Source organism: Leptopilina boulardi, unplaced genomic scaffold (genome assembly GCF_019393585.1).
Source record: "Leptopilina boulardi isolate dan_hultmark-lab unplaced genomic scaffold, ZJU_Lbou_2.1 LbouV2_266, whole genome shotgun sequence".
Taxonomy (NCBI): domain Eukaryota; kingdom Metazoa; phylum Arthropoda; class Insecta; order Hymenoptera; family Figitidae; genus Leptopilina; species Leptopilina boulardi.
This window is the reverse complement of record NW_026137825.1, coordinates 1,546,760-1,554,531: the sequence shown is the minus strand read 5'-3', so window position 1 is coordinate 1,554,531 and position 7,772 is coordinate 1,546,760.

Genomic DNA, 7,772 nt, shown 5'->3' with positions numbered 1-7,772 from the left:
TCGGATTGTACGACTTTTTCGACTATTTCCGACTTTTTTTCAAAACTATGACTTTTTTCGACTTATTTTAATAAAAAACGACTATTTCGACTTTTTTTTACATTAAAAAAAAAGAAATTTTTTTTTTTAAATATAAATTTTTTTTAGTATAAAATGCAGACCTTCTTCAGATCTTCTTTATTTCAATTATTTAACAAATTTTTAACTAAAATTCTTCACAAAATTAATTATTTTTAATAATTTTAATGATATTCATCACAAATTTAATTATTTCAAAATTATTTTTTAATTAAAATTTTTATAAAATTTAACAATTTGTTTATAATTTTAAAAAACATGAAATCAAAATACCGAAAAAATTTTAATTCAAAATCATAAATCAATTCAAAATCAAATAAAATTCAATTATTTTAAAAATTTCAATTCAAAATCAATAAAAATTAAATTATTATCTAAAATTTCAATTCAAAAGCAAAGAAAATTGAATTATTTTCAAAATTTTCAATTCGAAATTAATTATTATCAAAATTTTCAATCAAAAATCAACTAAAATTGAATTATTATTCAAAATTTCAATTAAAATTCAATTATTTTCAAACATTATCGAAAATTTCAATTCAAAATCAAAGAAAATTCAATTATTTTCAAAATTTTCAATTCAAAATAATTTTCCAAATTTTCAATTTAAAATCAAATAAAATTCAATTAATTCCCAAAATTTCAGTTCAAAATCAATTAAAATTCAATAATTATCTAAAATTTCAATTTAAAATTAATAATTATCAAAATTTTCAATCAAAAATCAACTAAAATTGAATTATTATTCAAAATATCAATTATAATTCAATTATTTTCAAAAATTTGAATGTAAAAATTTCTAAAATCTTACAGCGAAAATTTTTTGAAATTTAATTAATTTTAATTTAATTTAATATAATTTCATAAAAATGGTTTTCAAATTATTCTATTTTTGTCCGCAATTTCTAATAAATTTTTTTTAGTGAAATCATCAAAAATTTTTAATTAAAAATCACTTGAAGTTGAATTAATTTCAAAAATCTCAATTGAGGAGCCGGATCGTAGAACCGATTCTTCACTAATGCGCAAGTCCCCCGCGCAGCTGAAAGCTGGCTCACTTGAGGGACTCCGGAGAGAGCGAAGAATCGGTTCTACGATCCGGCTCCTCAATTGTAAATCTTTGAAAATTCAATTACATTTAAAAAATGTTATCTAAAATTATTTGATAAATTATTTTTAGTTCTGTAAAATTTAATTATTGTCTGAAAATTAACAAAATCTTTTGAAATTCAATTATTTCTAAAAATTTCAACTTTAACCCTTCCAAAAGTATTATTATTTAAAAAAAAAAATTTATTTAAAATGAAAAAATGAAAAATTTAGTTAAAAATTGAATTTGAAGAAAAATGAAAAATTTAGTTAAAAATTGAATTTGGAGAAAAATGAAAAATTTAGTTAAAAATTCAATTTGGAGAAAAATGAAAAATTTAGTTAAAAATTGAAAAATTTAGTTAAAAATTGAATTTGGAAAAAAATGAAAAATTTAGTTAAAAATTGAATTTGGAAAAAAAATGAAAAATTTAGTTAAAAATTGAATTTGGCAAAAAATTAGAAATTTAGTTAAAAATTTAATTTGAAAAAAATTAGAATCTTAGTTAAAAATTTAATTTATAATTTAATTAAAAGAAAAAAAAAAGTTCAATTAGAAATTCATTTAAAAAATTTAATGTAAAAAGAAAATTTACTATTTCAGTTAAAAATTTAATTTGTAATATAAAATGCACTTTTCAATTTGTCAGTTGAATTTTCTACTTTTATATATATATATATATATATATATATCGTATACCGATCATGTTCTAATTCGTATATTTTACCCAAAAAGCGAATACGTACTTTACATTTTAAATGTATGAAGATCGTGTATGTGTGTGAGTGTGAAATACATTTCCATTTATCCTGCGTTAATTATTAATTGCCAAGTTTCAATTTTACAATAGAACAAAGGTACTTTCGAAGGATTGCTATCTGCGTACGAAAAAAAATTTTTATTTTTCACCACAGAACCTATTTCTTCAATTCTTTTTTTTTTTTTTTTCTCTCTAGAATTTTTAAAATCACATCGTAGACACTTTTTTCTTTTTTTTTATTCCCTTTCCTTTTTATTTTGTTAATATTCCTTTTTTTCTACTTTTGTCCTTTCTTTCTTTCTTTCTTTCTTTCATTGCATTTTTCTTTTGAAATCGTTGCAATTACATATATACACATGCACATTTGATTTGAATTTTTATTTCTATGTAAACAACAAAAAATTCCGATTTTATTCGTATTGATTTAATTTTACTATTTTTCTCACAGATATAGAATCCCCGTGGAATATGAATAAAGGATGAGCTTCATCAGATGGTTTTTGCACGAAGAGAGAGAGAGAGAGAGAGAGGGAAACTATCAGAATTTTTTAAGAACAATAAAATGATATTATTCACACATGCTGCGAAAATTTATATATATTTATATATAGAAAAATGAAAAAGAGAAAAAAAAATTATTCCAATTGAGAATGAATTTTCAAGAGGATTAATAAATATGAAAGTGTGAGGTAAAAAAAAATATACTTAAAACAAGGACACAGAGAGAGGAAATGGAAGACTATTAAAAAAAAAAGAAGGAAAAAATAACATTGTTTCGGAACAATTTCCCGAATTCCATCGTTGTAGCATATATATATATATGTGAGAATGATAAACCTGATGATGATGAAGCTGCAAATTTTTTATACAACACGACAACCGGTAACAATCACTTTTAATTTTTCATTTCATTTTTTTTTTTTTGCAAACTCTTCCTTTCATTGTTTTTTTGTTGATGGTGGGACGATAAAAAAAGGTTCATGAAATCTATACTTTTTTTTTCGTCTCGAATATTGAATTTTAATTTTCTAAATATTTTGTTTGTTTCTCATAAAAAAAATGGCAAATAATTTTACAAATAGTAAACAAAGAATATTAAATATTTTTAAATATAATAAAATATAATTTATTTTATTTAAATAGAATAAAATATTAGAAAAAATTAAAAATTCTATAATTGAATGAAAATTATTTTTAATCGCAATATTAATGAAATTCATAAATATATTTTTTAAACGATTGGAAAAAAGATAAATTTAAATCTATCAATTTGAATAATAAAAAAAATTTTTTAATTAATATTTTAATAATAAAAAATTTAACTATTTTCTGTCTAATGAAAATTCGAGTAAATAAAAAATTTAAATTTGATAAAATAAAAAAGACTAAAAAGAATTTTTGGAGTCGTTAAGTAATTTTTGCAAAAAAAAGAAAAATTAATGGTTTGATCATTACTCTTTTTTCTTCTCGAAATAATAGTTTTCTGTTTATTGCCAGACAATTTCCGCAAATTCTTTTTCTAAATGGATTTTTTATTACTATGTCATGTTGTTAAAAATAACAAAAAAATAACAAAAGAAATTTAGTAGTTTGAAAATTTAAAAAAAAAATTCAGTTTTAAATTTGCTTTTGTCTTAAACAAAAATTCAAATTTTCAAATAAATTTTTTTTAATTAACATATAGGCAAATAATGAAATAAAATTATTTAAATTAATTAAAATATATCCTTCTAGCGTTTTGGAGAGTATTTCTATAAAAATTTGAAATTATAATATTCAATTGTTGATTCAAAATAAATTTTAAATTCATATTCATTCATAATTTTTGTATCTAAAATTGAAATCAAATGTTAAAAATTGAAACAACTATTTTAAGTTGTAATTTTTAAAAAAATTAGGAATTTACTTATATGTTTACAGTAATTAGGAAATTAATTTATAATTACTTGAATCATTGTAAAAAAATAATTTTTATTTTTAAAATAATAATTTTTATTATTCAAATTATAATTAGAACTATTATTTTCATTTTTCAGCGAAAAAAATTTTTAGAAATCATATTTTTTCATTTTTTTTCGAACTTACATTTAACAGAATTTTCAGACTTTGAAGTGACACATTTTTTTACTTTTTTGATACTTTTTTTCAACAAGGCTACTTTTTTACTATTATTTTTGATCGAAAGCCACTAAATTCTACTTATTCAAAAAATTTTTCTCGCCAAGTTGATGATTTTCTATTGGCCGCGTCAACTGCTGCTTTATATAATTATTTTTTACACGAATTTTCATTTTTCAAAATTGCATTTAACATAATTTCTTTTTAAACGATCTTTTATTTAATAGAATTTTTAATTTGGCAAATTTTTTTTTTACAAAATTTCTCTTTACCCAACTGTTTTTTTTTTTTAAATAATTCTAATTTTACCGTAATACAGACAATAATTGAATTTTAGAGTATTTTGAATTGAGAAATGTTTTAAATAATTGAAATGCCAAGATCTTGATTAAATAGGCCTCGGATCGACTTAAAGGCACAAAAAAAGTGGTTTTAGTCGATTTATATTCCAAAAAAGGTGTCGAAAAAGTCGATTTTTTTTTATTTTAACAAAAATATTTTACAGATTTTTAAATGAAATTTTTTTTTTTAAATAATAATCCTTTTCGAAGGGTTAAAGTTGAAATTTTTAAAAATAATTGAATTTCAAAAGGTTTTGTTAATTTTCAGACAATAATTAAATTTTACAGAACTAAAAATAATTTATCAAATAATTTTAGATAACATTTTTTAAATGTAATTGAATTTTCAAAGATTTATAATTGAGATATTTAAAATTAATTCAACTTCAAGTGATTTTTAATTAAAAATTTTTGATGATTTCACTAAAAAAATTTATTAGAAATTGCGGACAAAAATAGAATAATTTGAAAACCATTTCTATGAAATTAAGTTAAATTAAAATTAATTAAATTTCAAAAAAATTTCGCTGGAAAATTTTAGAAATAATTAAATTTTAGAAGCTTTTACATTCAAATTTTTGAAAATAATTGAATTATAATTGAAATTTTGGATAATAATTCAATTTTAGTTGATTTTTGATTGAAAATTTTGATAATAATTAATTTTGAATTGAAAATTTGGAAAATAATTGAATTTTAGTTGATTTTGCATTGAATTTTGGGTAATAATTGAATTTTATTTTATTTTAATTGACAATTTGGAAAATAATTGAATTTTAATTGAAATTTTGGATAATAATTAAATTTTAGTAGATTTTTGATTGAAAATTTTGATAATAATTAATTTTGAATTTAGAATTTTGAAAATAATTAAATTTTATTTGATTTTAAATTGAAATTTTAGATTATAATTGAATTTTTATTGATTTTGAATTGAAAATTTTTGAAAATAATTGAATTTTATTGGATTTTAAATTCAAATTTGGAAAATAATTGAATTTTAGTTGATTTTGAATTGAAAATTTTGAAAAGAATTGAATTTTAGTTGATTTTGAATTGAAAATTTTGAAAATAATTCAATTTTCTTTGATTTTGAATTGAAATTTTCGATAATTTTTTAAAATAATTGAATTTTAATTGAAATTTTGGATAAAAATTCAATTTTAGTTGATTTTTGATTGAAAATTTTAATAATAATTACTTTTGAATTGAAAATTTTGAAGAGAATTGAATTTTAGTTGATTTTGAATTGAAAATTTTGAAAATAATTCAATTTTCTTTGATTTTGAATTGAAATTTTCGATAATTTTTGAAAATAATTGAATTTTAATTGAAATTTTGGATAAAAATTCAATTTTAGTTGATTTTTGATTGAAAATTTTAATAATAATTAATTTTGAATTGAAAATTTTGAAAAGAATTGAATTTTAGTTGATTTTGAATTGAAAATTTTGAAAATAATTCAATTTTCTTTGATTTTGAATTGAAATTTTCGATAATTTTTGAAAATAATTGAATTTTAATTGAAATTTTGGATAAAAATTCAATTTTAGTTGATTTTTGATTGAAAATTTTAATAATAATTAATTTTGAATTGAAAATTTTGAAAAGAATTGAATTTTAGTTGATTTTGAATTGAAAATTTTGAAAATAATTAAATTTTCTTTGATTTTGAATTGAAATTTTAGATTATAATTGAATTTTTATTGATTTTGAATTGAAATTTTGGGTAAGAATTGAATTGAATTTTATTTTAAATTGAAAATTTGGAAAATAATTGAATTTTAGTTGATTTTGAATTGAAAATTTTAGTAAATTAGAATATTGTTGAAAATTATTAACAAAGTTTCAAACAGAAATTGAATTTTAGAGAATTTTTAATTAAAAAATGTTTTATTTAATTGCATTTTTGAATAATTGAAATTATTAATTAATCAAAAATTTTAAGATACAAATTTTATAAATAATTGAATTTTGCAAGAGTTCGAATTAAGATTTTTAGAAATAATTGAATTTTTGGAGATTTTTAATTAAAATTATTGTTTTAAAATACAAAATATTTTATATAAGCTAATTCCAAGTTCTATGATTTAAAAATTCGAATTACTTAAAATTCAACACTAAATGAAAATTCTAATAAATTAAAAATTACATTAAATTAGAATTCTTTTCAAGAAAGAGAAGTAAAGAGAAATTTTGTAAAATAAAAATTCTGTCAAATAAAAATTCAATGCTTTGAAAATTCCGTTGAGTTAATTCGATTAAAAATTCTCTCAAATGTTAATTTGAAAAATTCAAAAATTTATCTGCAAAAAATAATTATTTCTAATAAATTATAAATTTTCTAAAATGAAAAATTTTAGTTCATAATTTTTTTTTGGTACAATATAATGCATCCCCAATATTTGTAGATAGATATATATATATATATTTCTCTAAATTTTGTATTTATTTATAGTAAAAAAAAATGTTAAATATAGAAGGGTAGATTTTTCATCCGAGATAAATGTTGTATATGTCATAAGAAAAATAAAGAGATGTCGCCTAGTGAGGGGTTGCTGAAGTTAATCGGAGAGAGTTTGCGCATTATGCGTTGTCCTTCCTTGAACAAGGAAGGCACCCGATCCGCCGCGAAAGGGATGCTGCTTCGGGGTGAATGTTGCATCCCTTATATTTTTTTCCAATTTTCTGTGTTAAAATTATATATAAATTAAAAAAAAAAGTCACGCCATTAACAAAATTTCTTATTATTCACAAAAATAATAAATAAATTTTTCAATAATTTTCTATTTAACAAATGGCTTGAATTTTTGTCGCGCGATATATATATATATATATAAAAAAAAAAAAAAGTGAAATATATAATGATAATGATGAGAACGTGTGTTATGTTCGATGGACCACAAAATCACAGTTACACAATGGAATACGATGATAATAATAATAGTAATAATAATAATAATGATGACGATGATCAGAGACTCGTGAATTCGTGAAACACGAGGTTTGAGTGTGTGAGTGTGTGTCGATGTCGAATTTACTTTTTTCAATTGGAACTAAACCACGCGATTTACGAACTCGTGCACTTGATGTCAATCAGGGAATTCACCTCATTGATTGGTAAGGTCAGTTTTATGTTACATTTTTTTTTTTTTTTTTTTTTTTAATTTGAAAATTTTTCGTATAAAAAATTTTTACATTTTACATATGTGTATTTTTTTGGCATAATCGATACGATATTTTGTCATTATAGTATTTTAAAGAAAAAGGGTAAATGAAATATTGTGGTTTTTTTTTTTTTTTTTAATTTGAAACTGAATTCCGTGAAATTTTTCGAATAGTTTGAGATTTTTTCTGTTTTTTATTTATTTATTTATTTATGTAC